The sequence below is a fragment of the Molothrus ater genome, chromosome 1 (genome assembly GCF_012460135.2).
Source record: "Molothrus ater isolate BHLD 08-10-18 breed brown headed cowbird chromosome 1, BPBGC_Mater_1.1, whole genome shotgun sequence".
In the NCBI taxonomy this organism is placed as follows: domain Eukaryota; kingdom Metazoa; phylum Chordata; class Aves; order Passeriformes; family Icteridae; genus Molothrus; species Molothrus ater.
In genome coordinates, this window is record NC_050478.2 from 27040921 (window position 1) to 27058891 (window position 17971).

Genomic DNA, 17971 nt, shown 5'->3' on the forward strand with positions numbered 1-17971 from the left:
CTCCCTCAAATCTATGATGCAATCTGAACTCAGACAAGCAGTGATACCAGTAGTATTTTTGAAGATGTGATATATAATTTTTAAAAAACAAGTATTTTTAGAAAGTATATGGATGCTACAGCAGCAAACAGCTACTAATAACCTGAAGTTCTATATTGAGATATTTAGTTGTTTAATGTAATGGGAATGTCCCATTTAAAACTTTTTAAATTTTAAATTTCATTATGTACTTTTCAAAATAAGATTTGGTGTCCAATATTTCATAAAACAGTTACTACCTATTCCAGTTGTATCTGATTTTTTCTTCTAGCTGCTTCTATTTTCCACAATTTAATGGCAGATAGGTCTATTTCTGCTTAACAGAATAAGTACTGTCCATACCTTTCCACTTCAAAAAACACATCTTCAGCTTTCCTAATCACCTGAAACCACAGCCACTTATAGCTAGCAAGCTGAAATATTACAATGGGGGATATTTTCTAAGGCATAAAACCCTCAATTACATACCATTTAGAGTCAATTGGAATTTGAAGCCTTTCTGCTTATGTATATGTTTGGCATTATTAACTCACATTCTATTCTATTTAATCCCATGACGTTCAATTAACCAGGAAGGATGTGGTAGACCCCAATTGTATGGAGTAAAGGACACATTGTCCTTGCAATATGAGACTCCAATAAAGTGCTATGTAGATGGATTAATAGATTTTACCTTTAGTTATTCCACCATCTTGGCCATGATTCAGAAATGTATAGAAGCACATGCTGGGATTTATGCTCATTTCTTTCATATAAAAGCCAATGAGGCATAAGCAAATTCTTAAATAAGGTCAAAGAGACCTTAATATAAGAGACTTTGTGAATTACTCTTTCAAAAATAGAAGAAAGAAAGAAATTTGCCAAACTTCAGTATTTGAGATGTCTCAAAGTTTAGAACTACACATATTAGATAACCTGGAAAAAAAAAAGAATTATTCCCAGTTAGTAATGAAGAAATCAATCCATATTTTTACTATTATATAATAGACTGAATTTTTAAAAATGAAAACTTTGGAAGTATCAAAGCATTTAAAACTATTCTCTTCCTCAGTGTATGTCAGGCTTCTTTTATTATGTCAATTAAATATTTATTTAATTAAATTATATATTATTGCTTTAAAAATAATGAAAGCATTCAGATTGTGAAGAAATGACTTGTTAATCTTGCAAAAATAACCAAAGTCCTTCTTGCAGCTAATTATTACCTTTTGTGAAATCCACAACCATTATTAAAAAGTCAGAGGTCTGAGATTTCTTTGTTTTTCCATTAACTTGAAAGGAAATTATATATTAGTATTCATTTGTGACTTCTCAGAGAATAGTCATTCCAGGGGTGGGAAGGAGGACAATGCTGCAGTAGTTGCAGGCATGAAGTATGGTAACTTTTTTGTCTCGGAAGAAAAATAAAATTATGCCTTCAAAAAAAAAAAGATCATTTTTTAAAAGCTCTACTTTTAAAAGGCCTTAGAAATTTTGTACTGTGCTATAAATGGACATCTGTTCTATAAGCTGTACCTCAACAAGATGACATTGGTTGTTATGTCAAATCTCAACAGGCCACCTTTACTCATGTTCTGCTAAGTTAAGAAATGTCACTGTAGCAAAATGAAACATAACCTTTAATATTTCTTTCTTTGGTCTGGGCTTCAGTTAAATGCAAGAGAAATGTAAGAAATCCTTGCCTCTCAGTGGATTTGGTTTAAGCCAGCCTCTCTCCTTTAGAGCTACTGTCAGCTGGGAGTTTCTCCAAGAAAGAAAGAGAGGTTATTCTGTGTTCCCCTTTTAGTCTTTGTCAGAAGAAGACAAAATTAAAATTAACATGTATATCAGTCTATTTTGTTACTGCAGAAAGCTAGAAGTACTGTTGCAAGTCTTGCATTTTATTTAATGTTCCTGGCTCAGATACAGACATCTATAGTTTTTCTATGGATTATGTAATGGAGCTTCACTGCTCTTCAGAGGCATAGCTTCAGCACTGATAGAGCCCAGCAGCTATCTGTCCCTTCCAGGAGTCTCTCAGCTTGGAGTATCTCTAGAATTTCTGCAGAACTCTTAGTTATAATTCAGGAAATACAGGTATCCTAATTTGGCTCACAGATCACTTGAAACTGTGCAGAGAAGAAGTTGATAAACTTAGTTTTGCTGTTTCCTTGCCATCACCTCTATTTAGCATAACAGTATGCAAAGTACTGTTAGTTTTCTTCTCATAGAAGACATTCTGGGTTTTAAAATGGAAATGAAAAGGGAAAATCTCAGCTAACAGTTTGTAAGAGCCTTCATCCTGCTTGTTCTGCCTATCCTATTTTTCTTTCCCTTTTCATGGATACAGTAGTTCTATTGCACTACTTGAATGACATTTCTATTAATCACAAGCAAAAATAAGTTAATGATAACTGTGGAATAGGACCTGGCTAGAGGCATATGGCCCTTAACATGCCTCTGAAATGCTGCTTTGTCAAGAAAATGCTGTCTCCCCAAACTGAGCCTCATGAGTTACAAAGAACTGGTTTGTCTTCATCCTTCTCAGATTAGTTTATAAGGACTACAGAAGTCAAGGGGAAATAAGAGAACTGGTTGGGAAAAATATTCACTATTTTTTTAATATTTTACTTCTGTTTTATCTTATCAAGAATGTCTTTTACAAGGAATGGTATTTGCTGTCACAAAGAAGTTACTCCTGTTCATTGAAGATTAGGTGGTTCCTGTTAATACACTTCATTCACTAGACACCTGTAAAAAATATTTTCCCTGATATGAAAATCCTAACAGGGTGCCCTGTTCCAGATCTGATGGGTAGAATGGACTGCAGGAGCTGTATCACAGCTTGTCTCTCACAACAGGTACATTCATATGCAGAGATGTGAGACAGAGTGGCTCTAATTGCACAGCATGTCTGGAAATATTTTATGTGCATTAAAAACTGGACAGTTTGGCTCTTTCAGGAGGAATTAAACAGATTCATATTTTTTAACCTTTCCTTCCCAATTTTTTTCTTTCCCCACACAGCTATTTATAAGTAGCATCCATAATCCACATGGCATGTAAATTCTAAATGTAATCACCAGAAGGAATAATGGTTAAAAGGCTCAGAAGTGTTGGGATATTTTACTTTGGCAAACAAAGGCTGCATTGTTCAGGGGACAGGAACCAGGGCAAAAGATTTTATTTCACTGTGGGAAAGTTCTGATTAATCTTTAAACCCATGCTAATACCTTCAGTTGTAGTAAAGAAGACAAAGACTTTTGGTAGTGCATAAATCCTGCCAATACTGAATCAAAGAGGCTTTTCTATTCACCTTGTCATTTCATATAACTAATTCTTCATTTCAGCAGCTACTTACAGGTTGGCATTTGAGGTTTAATTGATACCTAGTGTGCTGCTAGAATGTAATGTCTCCCTTAGTAAAATTTATTCTTTATTGTGCTCAGGAGAAACATTTTTATAATTTACTGGGCACTTCTGGGAAGTGAAAACATTATAATTGTCACAGAAAAGACACATGCAAACATGTTTCTCTTTGCCTAATTTACTGTTCTTATGAACAGACATCTCAACACATTTGCAACACAGTAAGATTCTACAAAGGAAGAAATATTTTTTTACAGGCAACATAAATCAATGTCACTCTGCTGATGTTAATGAATTTTCATAAATCTACAGGAGCTAAGAATCTGTCCCACAAACCATCTGTCACTACTGATACCTTGACTATCCAGTGAATAACTGACACTGAATGACCAGTTAGCTTTAAGTTATACTAGAAGACAGCAATTCATTTTTTCCAGACCTAAAATGTGCTTAAACAGAGGCAGAATTATAATGACCCTGAGAGAATTTTCCTTTATTTGTAATCTGGAAATTTTCATTGTGATAAATACCCGATTCAAAATCATATCACAGAACATGCCCCAAGAGAGGAAATTATTTCATACAGTATAAAGATGTTTTTATCATAAGTTTCCATTCAATTTGTTTAAATCCTTTCAAAGACTGTACTTGGTTGTCTTCAAAAATGAGATAATAAAGATCATAAATATAACATAACATGTAAATCCCACATCTCCTAATACTGCTTGCTGCATAATTTTTCCCCTTTAAAATGAAATTATTATTTTGCTCAAAATTCAATGTGAATCTGAAATTAGAAAATAATTTCTGATATAAAAATTTGTTTTTCATATTTTGTCATGTATTGTAAAGAATGTTTTTCAAATAATTGCAGTTTTGCAGCATTTATGGATGAAACTCCTTAAGTTTAGAGGTGTCTTTTAAAAACAAATTCTAAAACTTAGTAAATGCAGACTTATTTTTTTTAATATTTTGACATAAAATATTACTACTATGTAATGCAATAATTTTTGCATAAAAATATAAATTATTTTAATAATAGTAATTAAAATTATGAAAACTCTTAACAATCAGCAAAATTGAAAATTGAAATAGAATGTTTATTAATTTTTTAATCCTGTTTCCTTTTTTCCTTTTTTACCCTAGTTCAGTGTACTAAATTGAAAAATTCTTTTTTTGTTTTTTTGCATTTCCTTTCAATTCAAATGAAAACCAACCAACTCTGCATTAAAACAAAGCTCTTAAAGAAATGATAGTTCTTCAGTGACCCAATATGGATAAAATAAAGGCAAAATTGATTCTCAATTTATGATCTCACACTGATGATAGTGTGAGAATGTCATTTATATCATAACTGTCTCATAAAATATACTAGAACCTTTAATTTTTTCCTTTTCCAAGAGAAATAACACTTAGGAAAAACCCATGTTTGCATGTGCAGGAATGTTTGTGATTCTGCTGGTTTTCTTTCTTTAGTTTGGTAATGGGAACACACACAAAACTCTAGTAAGGGGCTGGAAAACTTCTGGTGTAACATGGTACTCAGTTCACTTCGGCCAAAACTTTTAGTAACATATTTTATCTTTGCTACTTGTGTTTCTTGGAGTAGTAGGTATATGTGGGGAACAGTGGAGGTTGTGTTGCAAGAATTCAATGGACAGAACAACATGAATGTTTTGTGGGCCATGGAATAACTGAAACCTTCCTCTTATACAAGAAAATGCTGCCAGTAGGCATAAAATAGTTTGAAAACTATCATGAATTTGCATATCATATTGTTCCCCAGTTTTTGATCTGTTTGCCCACTCCTTTAATTTCCACTGAGGATATTAAACCCTTTCAGGAGTGTAGTTTTTGGACTACTAAAGCACACAGCAGTTTATGCATTATTTTTAATTCAGATAAATCCAATTCATTGAAGTGGATACTTAAGTGTGTTGTTTTTACTGTCAGATGTCCATGTGGCATAAAAAACTACAGAATCAGGTCTGTCAGGTGTCAGTGGCATAAAAAACTTCAAAATCAGGTCAGGAAATTGCAAACTGGATGTAGATCAGTGCAGATGCAAGGACATCTTGTACATTGCTCATGCATGTGATTGCTTTCTCAGAACAATTAGGGATCTGGTGTTCAGGATATCACAGGTATTATTACACTGACAGTTAATGGATAAATGGCTAAGACAGACAAATGCAATGATGGATAATGATAAATGCTTCTGGTTATACTTGATGGTCCAAGAACACCTTTGTTGGAAAGACTGGCATGAATTGTACTTTGAAGAAAGATGGAAGTTAGCTTTGTGTCAATCACTTCCAAAATTTATTTTGGAGCACCTCAGACTTGTAAAAGATATCTTGGGTTATGTCACAGCATAGCACTTCCAGAAGGCAGTTCACCATAGTAAGGATAACTGGAAGGGTCACCAATCCATTAAGCAGCAACAAAGGAGCAAAAAAATGTGGCAAAGAGCATAATTAAGGGAATGATTTTTCATAAGATCTTTTCAATAATATCTGGACCTCAATGATCTGATTGTTTTGCTGATTCAGTCATGCCTGACATGCCATGAACTCAGCAAACAGCAGTTTTTCCCCTCTACCACTGGCTCTCAGAAACACCATGCCTAACCAACCTGACTGCACAATGATCAAAAGGTCATCAAATCTACTGAAGAATCTGAGCCGTGCAAACACAGAGAAAAGAAGGAAAACAGGCAGAAACAGAAAATTGTGTACAGTCAGCATAAATGGAGAAAGAGACCATAAGTAGAAACTGAAGGATATAATGCAATTTTCTGCTGGCTAGCATTCCAGGAGAGAAACTACTATCCTCAAAGTCTGTCCTTGGAGACAAAACAGAATGATGGGAAAGAAGTTGATTGTTGTTAGGGAACTGAAGGAAAGATGGTGACATAGCAGAAATAATATGAGACACTAGACATCTTGTAAATTTCTTACAAATATAAGAAACTCAAAAAATAAGAACCAGGGTTCCTTGGTTACTTACACTTTACATAATAAAATTTGGTTCAAACTATAGATTTAAAAAAAAAATAAAGCAAGTTATTATTATTCTAAGCGAGCTTTAATATTTCAATCTTCTATAATGGCAGTGAAAAATCAAGAGCTTCAGTCTTCAGGAAAAGCACATGCGTATACAAACCCAAGGGATTACAATGTAAAAGACTGTAATACAATCAAATAAACATGCTTACTTCAATCATTCTTCCTAATTGAAATGGAAGAGTTTTTTAGCTTGGGATTTATTATATCTGTTTGTTTGTGGGTTTTTTTTAGGTCAGGAGACATGTATTTATTTTGGTATGTTGATATCAATAGTGAGTTTCTTTTGCCATAAAAACTTTCTCTTATTTTTTCTCTTAGAAAGTTCACAAGGTGCTGGGACTGGAAAAATAGGTGAAATCCAGGATCACCTTGAAGGTTCCCATCCAGTTAACAAAGACGATTTAAACATCATTTCTTTGCACATAACAATTGCTCCTACACAAGTAAAACAGTTATAAATATTACTTTGCTGTCACAAGTATATTACTTGTCTGTGAGACATCAGTGTGCCCCAGTGTGTTCCAAAGAAGTTGTGGGCTGGAGCAAAGTGACAAAGCTAAAACATACACCTGTCATGAGGCTGATTGATTTAAAACTGAGTCATGCAGTCAAGGCATCCTGCTCGGGTTGGACTACCAGGCCAAACCTCACAGCTATGTGGGTGCCTTTACTTAATATTCCCTTTTACATGGTACTTTATAATTACCCTGCTGCTTTTGTAACAGGAGTAAAATTCAAATTAGGGGAGCAGTTCTATTAGGAAGTCCTGGGTACTTAAAGAAGAGAAATTACATTCGTGCTTTATGGTATATATGAAAATTTAGGACAGATGTGACTCACTGGAGCTCATGCAAAGTGAAAACTTTTTTTTTCTATTAAATCAGTGGTAGGAAAAAACCCCCTTTAATTCCCTATGAATTTACAGTTTACTTTAGGGGAATTTGCCAGTTGCGGACATAAAACCTGCAATGCAACCTAGCTAAGCAATTCTTGATTGCTACAAGCACAGAAGCCTTTTCTAAATTCCTGAGTGAACTTGAGGTTATAGATTTAGCATTGTTTGCAGACCACTAAATATTCCAGATCCCACTAGTCCTGTACTGTCCAAACCCTGCTTTCCACAAATTAGATTCCTAGTGCAGAACCCAAAGCAGCTCAAGGGAAGGGAGGGAGGGAGGACAGGCATGTGACTTAAATTGTGGACTTCTTGCATAAAAGAAAATTGGAATGCCAACCTTTGACTGTTTCCCAAGACAATAAATCTTTGAATTAAATGTGCTCATGAGCACTTGAAACCAGTAGCCAGCTCTACTTCCTCTCAGTCATTTTAACAAACCACGGAAGGAAAAAAAAAAAAAAAGATCAAACAGTAGGAAGGCAAAAAAAGCTGAACAGGCATATAGACTTTGGCACACAGAAAATTAAAACAGTTTAAAAATTTTCTTCACTTAATAGCAACCCAAACTGTTTGAAATAATTGCTGTTCAGCAACAAAGATAAAGATACGCTACTTCACATAAATATCTAATGACTTGCACATGAGGAACTAACTATAATGGAGTGTCATATTAAAATATAAAAACCACTGATGGAAGTTGCAGAAGCAATCCAATCTCTAAAGTTCCATTTTATGGTGAGCTGCAGGTTTGGTGATTAGTGATGGGTGCAAAAGCATTGTAATTCACAGCATACCTGATAAGTACTATTGTGATTATCCTTTTTAAATGCAAACTGCAAAGAGGACAACTGTACATGTTATTCAGAAAGCTCTAGTGCCAAAGCATCTTTTTAAATGTCAAAATACAAGTAAATTTTGAAAAGATGCATAAAATATTTTCTAATACCCTAAAATAATGTCTTCTGGAGCTTTCAAAGTAACACACATAGAGAATGAAAACATTTTAGATGTTTATCTTTAGGGTTTTTATCATCACAGATGATAAATTCAACTTCATGTTCAAATATTGGTGACTGAATAAAGGATGCAAGCCTTTCCAATGTGGAATATAAATATCATCTGGGGAGAAAAATGCAGTACAGTACAATGACATACATATGGATTTTATCTCAAACATTTATGTTGAAAATGGATATGTGTAAAACAGTTATAAAATAATATATGACATGTACAGATTGTTAATATTATGAAGTTATAGCTAATGTGTTCAAATATATTCATATTGTTGTTTAACTTCTTTTCTTACTGATGATAGGAAAACAAAAAAGAAGAATGGAAGAAAAAGTTTCAGGTCATTTCGTTCTACTAACATTCATTAAAGAAGAGGAAAAAAAGAAGTGTGTAGCTCTTGGCTATTTTACCAGCTAGATTTAAAGTAAACCTTGCGGAATTATTTCAATTGGATTATAAATTTACTTAATAATTAAGGACTTGCACCAGCACAGGTACTTCTTCTTCCTTAGAAGCTCCACATGTTCAGGACCTGCATAACAAAAAAAAGTCTTGGGTTATAAAAAGAAAACAAAAAGTCTGGCCTTCCAGTTCAGTTTTGCCTCTTACTTTTCTGTACTTATCCATGGGAAATCATACTCATCTGTACAACCCTTATGCTTTGATCCTTTGATCTTGACAGAATTCCCACCACTAAAGAAATTCTGACAAATTGAACTTTACTTTTTAATCAATCTGGACTGTAGAGGAATCACCTGTATCATTGACTTAAATACTTCCAAATGAATTACTCAGATTCCTCTGATAAGCTGTGCTTCATAGAAAAGAAGTATACTTAGAGGAGGTGGATACGATTTTGTGACTTAAACCACCAATATCAGGACTCATAAGTTACAGAACTTTTTCTCACTACTGTTACCACAGTAGGGGAAACAGGACATGATTACAGTCTTTCATCTATAGTTTCATTTTTTTAAATATATTATCAGCTGATGTAAATTAGAGGTGCCTTCAGGTCACTTTAACTCACCATTGACATGTTCATCTTGCTTACAATGACAGCAGTCAGAAAAGTGCAAAATAAAATTCAAGAACAAAGGCATTACTTGCATTGTTTGTGGCTTAGCCATTACCACTAGGCCCAAATCCTCCATGATTTCAAGTTGTTTCTTAGTGTATTGCCCTATTTTCCTCAAAACCTCACTGCAACATCTTTTTTATCATGCAGCTGTTAATTCAAATATTACACAGAAACAACATGATAAGGATTAAATATTTTCATGACGTTAAAAAAATAAAACTCCAGGAAAAGCAAAATAGTTCCCAAGTCTTGTCTGATCTGAAAGCATACCATTCATACAATTTTTCCTTTTGAAACGTGTAGAAATTTAAAGATATCCAGAATGGACTGTCAGACAAGGAAAAGTAGTTCCTGCTCTTTAATATCTATATTACTCCATGTATGTAATATCCAGCTCCTAGTATTGGAAGTAGTTTGGAAACACTCAGTGCATGCATTTATCCCTGTGAGTTGAGATTCCAAGAGTTTGAATGGTTAATGAAACAGTGTCAGATTTCCCAGCAGCCATATTAAGATTAAACTTTCATACCAATATGACACAAAAGCATCAAAACTGCACTCTGACCTTCATTCTTGTAATTCAGTTAAAGTACATCAATCTTCTTTTCTTTTCTTGGTTGAGTGGAGATCGTGCTGTTTCATTTTAGGAGCAATTTGCCCATGGTGTATTAAGTAGCGCATTATGTGTTGGTGAAATGGAATATTGTAAAAAAAGAGGGATAGCAGAAGGAAATGTACCTTGTAATTTTTTTTTAAAATCTATGAATTACCTGTTCTGTTCTCTGCAAGATAATTTTCTTTGCACCCAGTCAAAGACAGTATCATCTAATCAGATTTCACTCAGAATTTCATGCCTCTCCATTCCAAGAGGAAAGAAACAGAGACCCGTTAAAAGATGATGGCTGAAATTGAAAGGAAAAATCAGTTATCAAAGACAAGACTGAAGAAGACTGAACTGCCTAAATTAGAAAACAGAATCTAAAACCTGGAGCTTGGTGGCTGCCTGGGTTTCCTAGACATTGGTATTTTGCAATATCTTGTTTTTCAGGCCTTTGCCAGTGAAGCCCTAACTGCAGTATACCTCTTTGTGAAATTTAAAAATAAATGCTACTCAACAACACTGACTTGGTACAGCAGCACAACTATCCAAAATGCAGACTTAATGGCTTTTTTTTTTTTAATCAATTTCCATGACTGCCGCCCAGTTTTCCATAGTATTCAACTATGGAGAATAAAACTCTCCTCAGAGGGAGACGATGCAAGCCCAAATTTCTTATCTGCCAGGTGAAGGCTCTATCAGGAGGCAGGTCCTGAATGTGTGCCCATGTTTCTGTGTGTGTAAAGGTACATGGAAATATTTGGCTTATTCCTTTCTCTCTCTTATTGAGGATAATATCAAAAAGTAGTATTATTCATTTGTGATTAAAATATATCTGACATTGCAATATTATTTACACTGTTTATCAGATCTCCTCAATATGATTTCTCACTTTGTTTTATGCTCCTGACATGTTTCAGTCTACATGTTTAATTAGATTAAGTAGAGCACAAATTTAACTAGAATTTAAAAAAAAATATATCCCAAAGTTGTATTCCATACTTTTGATGTTTTGTCTACAGTATTAATTCTTATTTATGTAGAAAAAAACTTTTACAATGAGATTAGATAATCATTAACTTAGGAAGCTTTTCAAAATAGAAAGTCCAGACTTTCTAGGTTCTGTGGTTTCATTAATATAAAAAGATCTATGGCTATTATATAGATTATTTAAAATATTAAATTCTGCACTGTGTACTTCGTCAGACTGCAAGACCTTTTCTTCCCCATGTGGACTTCAGTACAGTTGTCCCTTTACCCTCTACATTGCCTTCATCATTGTGCTAAGCAACAAGGTTACCTTGTGACCTTCTTTTAGAGTGTGGTTGTACATTAAATAAATGTTAATTCATCCCAGCATCATCATTCTAATAGATTATAATGACCTTAGGCTCCTTCTAGGTTGAAGTGAAGACAATTGTTTTACCAAATGGTTTATTCCAAGAGTTAATTATGTTGTGAATCCTTTAAGAAGTACAGTAAAACCTTTGTAGCAATGCAAACCTTTTGCACAGGGTCAGACAACCCTAATTGTTCATCTTCTATACCAGTGCTAAAATGCTATTAGCACAAAAATTGTAACTCTGGTTGCCTTGCCATGTCAAGGTATTCTGGACAGGGAATGGGCCATATCCATGCCACTATAGTAACTCCTGGTGGGAAAACATTTAATTGTAGTTGTAGCTTTCAGACAAGACCCAGCAGGCTAAAGAGGGAAAAAAGAGATAATCAGATTCAATGTTCTTTAAATCCTAAATTCATCACATTCTCCCCTATTTCTCTCCATAAGGACTGTGACAGCGAGCTTTCCATCCCAGTCTGGCTTTTTTAACTTTCCTAAAACATATGATAAGATTAACACATCTTCTCAAGATTTTCTGAGAGAAATTAATATAGATTGGGCTATTTCGACATCAGGTGAAAGCTCAACTACATTTGGTTTGGTGTGTCTATTTTCTTAATAGTTATTTAACGTGGGAAGTGGAACATTCATTTTAGTTGGGAAAAATACACTCTACAGTTATGTTTTACACTTGCAGTGGGCTAAAATTTTGAAAAGTAAATTACACAAATCACAGAGAAGAAAATATTTTGAACATAATAACAATCTCAATAGGCTATTTGAAAACTAAAAAATACCACCCAAATCTCACTTTTCATAACTGGCCATATTCTTTCCCATTTTCTTCATAAAAAAATATATCCTCGAGATAGCTTTGTATGACATAAAACTAGCTTTTCCCAATTTTCCTTTCTGCCTTTTAAGAGCCATTTTGGGCCACTCCAAGGTAGACAGCTGAGCTCACACATCTGCTCATTCAGATAAAAAGTGAAAGTGAGAAAGTATGTGGATCATGATAAGGATACAGCAATATGTAAAGCAAAACCTGTGTGTGGATTTGTTTCCAGGAAAGTAGGGCTGCATCGAAGGTGATGGTTACTCTGTGAGACAAATGCAATGACTTCAAATGTCTTGTCCTTCCTTCCCTAGGGTTTTGTCTTTTTGTTGTTTTTTTGTTTTTTTTTTTTTTTTTTTTTTCTGAGAACAGCATCATATAATCTGGAATATTCATTTGGTCAGTAGGAATCAGCTGCATTGCCAGCCTTCTCTCACAGCTCCTTGTGCTCCTCCACTCCACTCACATCCTCCTGCACCGCTCAGCAATAGCTAAAACATTGGTGTGCTATCAACATTGTCTTGGTCACAAATCAAAACCAGCACCATACAAGCTGCTATGACTAAAATTAGCTCTATCAATAAGAAAAACAGTACAAGACCTTATTATTACTGCATTTGATTGCACTAAAGGTGTTGATGAGCATTAAAAACATTAGAACTCTATCTGAACCTCTACAGTGTTCCTCCAATTCTTGTGTGCTGTAGGGTTCACTCAAAAGATTTACATGGGGTTATAAGATATCCTAGGAAGGATATCTATTCTATTTACTTCCCTTCAGCCTCTGTTTGTGAGATCTTTCAAATCCAGTGCCAGATCCAGCTATCAAATTGGTCCTAATTCTTGGGTAGCATGTTAACCAATATTAACAGGCAGGTCCTGTGAGTAGTTTAATATTATTAAATATTAAATATTAAATATTATTAATATTATTAAATATTAAATATATTGTCAGATAAAAAGACTGAAACACTTAAAAGTTCTTTGCTTATGTCTTAAGGCTGAGTGGAATTGACCTTACCTGTTTAAGCTTTTTAGGGTTTTAACTTCTATGTCTGTGCAGGTCACTCTATGCTTCTGTTCAGTCAAAGGATAAAATTAGGCTCAAAGCTCAGTTAATTTGCCCTATTTTGTCTATATCACTCCTATGTACTTTAGGTATTTTCTTTAGGATGAGATGAACCAAAGATGTTCATTCTCTCATTTCATGATAAAACAAATCTACATGATGTAGATGACAGATTTGGATGTAGTTTACCACACTCTACCAGAAAAATCCAGATACAAATCCTCTCATGACTGATTTATTCTATTTTTGACACCAACTAACCCTGCCGTCTAAACTACTTTAAATGTTGAAAGGCTTTCATGAACACAAGGGTTTGTCATGTAAAATTCAAGCTCTAAACAAAAGTTCTAAAACAATGTGATACTTTATCTACTCACACTCAAGCACAGACCACAAAAGGGTTCAGCCAAAGAACGGTTTTTGTAGGAGGGCATAGCTATTATCTAAGAGTCAAAAGGCCATTAGAAGCTGGTAATTTGGGCATATTAAATGGCCACAGTTAAAAAATTATCTCTGATATTCTGGTGAAATAATATCAATATGAGAAATTTTAACAAGCTCCTGCATTTTTATTGAATCAGTACCACCTTATTCTGTGTTCCACTAAAGTAATACAGGCAATCTCCTAATCATTGTAGACCACCATTGCTACTTATTAACCAAATGTTGTCATAGTAATAATAATAATAATAATAATAATAATAATAATAGTATTTTCTTCCAATGTTATTTATACTGTGAGAAATTCACTCATTTAAGATTCTCAGCAAGATATTTCTTTGCACCTTGAAGATGATTTCTAAGTCCTTGACAAATATTCTGGGAGATAAAGGGTATTAAAACTGGCTAATGATAAGAGATGAGATAGAATGCTGAATCCTCAGTTACACAGATTTAGTGGTTATGGACTTTAACAGAAGGGCAGCAGCATTTATTCTAGGAAATTCTGTCTCTGACAAACAAAAGACACTTCTACAGAAGATAAACTTTTATTTTACTGTAACTGAAAATCTGCCTCACTGTGACAGCAACAACTTTCTCTGTAGGATGAATATGTTTGCTGACACAAGCACCTAGACATTCCTTGTGATGGCAGACGTGGTGAAAGAGAAAACTTTCACAGTCTGGGTTGCTTCCTTCCTATATACTTCACCTTTCTCTGAGGTGTTATTAATGTTATAATCATGTATTTAATATTATTCTATTATTTCACAATTTTTGTATCTACTGCATTCACCCTAGCTTTTTCACTAGTGATGGTATGCCAAGCATCTCGTAAAAAACAATGTAAGTGTACAACAAGGCAAAGAGGAAACACAAGAGTTTAGAGAAGAAAAACAGATGAAAAATAAGATGGAGTAGAGCAGAGCTTCATCACTATCTCTAAGACCATTCAAAATATGGTTGTACTACCTCTTGGCTTTAGTTAACTTCAAAAGCTTGATTCTCCCTAGTTACACTTAAAGGCCTGAAAAAGTCCTTACATTTTGCCTTTTAAGTACAAAAATTAACTGTACAAAAATTAACTGACTATACTGTCAAAGCTGTACTAATTTTTGGCATCATTACAAATTGTATTTTTGTGGAAAATAAGCAAGAGACTGTAATCCGGAAAACCTGAACCATAGAGAATAAAAGTTTTTTCACACTATTTTGTAAATCAGTTAATTAAGGTGCAGAAATTATAGATTTGGGAGTGGCGACATCTGCTAAGTCTGACTTTTTCTCTATATTTTCTTCTCCAAGAATGTCAGGAACGACTGTGATACATCTCAGAGTCATTTAGTTCTTCATTCACGTACCTTTGTGTTGCTTGTATTCGGTTCACATCTAAAATTCACAAACACAATGTTTAGAGATTTACTTTCTTTCAAATAAAGCCTGAGAATACAGAGAAATGGATAATAGCTTCAGGGAGGTCAGAAAACGATCTGTCAGTAGGTATAGGCAAAAAACAAACTGTTGTTAAAACTGAGAGTGGATGCAGGTCATCAAAATGATACTCTACACTGTTTGACTTGTTCTCCACTCCCTATAATGGGAGTTTAAACATGTATCTGGAATGCAGGCCACTGCTTGGAGATAAGCAAAGTTAGGAGTCTGAATCTGTAGCCAGAAGAATTCCTCTAAGGTGTTTGTCTAACCTGCTAACCCATCTCTGGTAGTGGCTGTAACAGGTGCTCAGGTATAGAAAGAGTTCAATACGATGAGAGTTCTGGAGCATAATCTCCCTGTTGTCTCGTAATTAATAGCCATTGAAATTTCTACTAAAATTGACCTGCCCCCTTTGTTAAATATATCACTAGATGACTATTGCCTTGGTCTACTCTTGCCAACAAGTCAGACCAACAAATAATTCTTCCAGAACTGCAATTATCAGCACAGATACATCAACCTGTATCGCTCCTCTAGGTTCTTCCTGATATTAACCCATGCAAATAAATAGGAGTTTTAACATCTGTGTCTTAATCATGTATTTTTCTAGCTTAGCTTTCAACTAAAACAGTAACTGCCACACTGAGGACAGATTTTCATCTGTTTCTCTCAGATAACTGTTTTGACTACAGACTGGCACTCTTGAATTTTCCCAGTTTGATACAACTAATTTGCCAGTCTTCATTAAAGACATTTTCTCCATGGAAAAAGAGTATTCCTTTTCTCTCACACACAGGGAATTGTGTGTCCTTGTTTTATGATGTTTCTTCATTTTCCAGCTGCATGCAGAGTTAATCCAACCAGATATTTTAAATTTAACAGCTATAAAATTAGAGGGGATGGAATTTTTTTAGTGCAGCAGAATGATTCCTAGGAACGTTACGTGAAAAATTAGTATATTTACCTGTTCTCAAAAAACTCTGCAGCCAGAGCTAAATAACTTATGCAGATTTATGTCAGATTCTTAGAGTTACATGCACCAACAAGGTTATAGCTTTTGAAATCCTTTCCATGTGTAATCTCACAGTTGGAGCAAATCAGCATTTGCAAACAAAAGATATCTGAAGCATGATTTGAAGACAGAAATCTTTTGCTGCAGTGCATGCTTCCACTGTTTTTTGTATACATTAATTCACTTTCTGGAAATACACACTACAGGATGGTACATGTAAAAAAGAGCAGAGTAAACTATATATCCTAAATTCTGGCATTCATAAATAGCATGATTAATTGTAATTATTTTGCTGTAAATTTGGCAAAAACAGTTAATATACATAGAAATGTCAGTTAGAAAAACAGGTTAGAAACAAACATATTTGTACATTGAAAAAGTAGATAATAAAACATCTGAAGTATGTATAATTATATGTTTACATAGTGCTTTGTACTTAGTTTAGATTAAGTATTACTTAATATTAAACTGCAAGCACTGTACTAACTACACATTATAAGAATTTATTCAAATGTTATGGCTCCACCTTTGATAAAATTTTATTGGAAAGCTGCTCGTAAAAACTCATAAAAATTTATAATTTCTTGGACTGTAATTTCAAATAACAGCCTATAGTGATTTTTTAAAATGTTAAATTAGAAATTGTCGTGTAAAATTAAACTGCTGCTTAATGCATAATAATATTTCATTTAAAACTTCCAGCAACATGTTGTAGTAGTGTTTAAATAAAGAGGAAAAGTTATTAAAAAGTTCCTTCACTGCTTTACAATTTTTAAATGAATTGTCTTCATCTTAAATATGTGAACTATTTTGGCAGAATGCTTAAAACAGAAAGCTAATGGAATACAACTGTTCAAAGTTAACTAAGATGAGTCAATGGTGAAGATGACTGAACCAAAACATTTGTCTGCAACTCAAGAAAAAAAAGAGAGTTTATGACATTTGGTAGAATAGGTAGGAAACTCAGGAGATCTACAAGGATGTTGTGAGGTTATTCAGGGAGAAAATTAAAAGGGACAAAGTTCAACTAGCTGGATAGTGCCATAAAAGACAATAAAAATGTTTCTGTAGAGACATCATCTACTGAAGAGGGTCTAAGGAGAATGCTTCTCCTTTAGAGGATGTGGGAGGAAACATAGTGAAAAAGGATGAGGAGAGTTTGAGGCACTTAATTCCTTCTTTACTTAAGTCTTTGTTGTATGACCAGTTGTTCTCCAGGTGCCCATACCTTGAACTGTCACTACACACCTTTGTAAAAAGTCCCTCTCCAGCTTTCTTGTAGGTCTGCTTTAGGTACTGGAAGATGTTCCTTGGTCTTCCAGGAGCCTCCTTCAGGCTGAACAATCCCAGCTCTCACAGCCTGGCTTCACAGGAGAGATGCTCCTGCCCTCTGATCATGTTGGTGGACTCCTCTGACCTTGCTCCAATAGGTCTGTGTCATTCTTATGATGGGGACCCCAGAGCTGGACACAGTGCTCCAGGTGGGGTCTCATAAGAAAAGGAAAAAAAAAAAGATAAAAAAGAGGGGAAAAATCAAAGATAAATTTACAACATTCCCTGTGCTACTTATTACATGAAGATGGAGAATGTGAAGAACAGACACAATGTAAGAAAAGCTCTGATAAGGCAATGTTAAATTCAATAGATGGAATAATTACTCTGATTCAATAACAATTTCTGTTATTCATTTCTATTGTCCATCCCTGAATTTGCATCTGTGTATAGCAATGCCAGCCAAACTGTTACTGAAAATTTCAAATTGAATAAATCACTATAATACCAACCCTGGAGGGAA

General features: G+C 34.3%; 1 long non-coding RNA gene across 1 annotated transcript; it reads right to left on the bottom strand.

Annotated features, from left to right (window-relative positions):
• Positions 1-8818: 8818 nt before the first annotated feature.
• LOC118684114 (uncharacterized) lies at positions 8819-17629 on the bottom strand. The gene is made up of 3 exons (XR_004979771.1): positions 17425-17629; positions 10216-10347; positions 8819-8896 (listed from the first exon to the last, which is right to left on the bottom strand). It is a non-coding gene; the product is annotated as an uncharacterized LOC118684114 (long non-coding RNA).
• Positions 17630-17971: the final 342 nt, after the last annotated feature.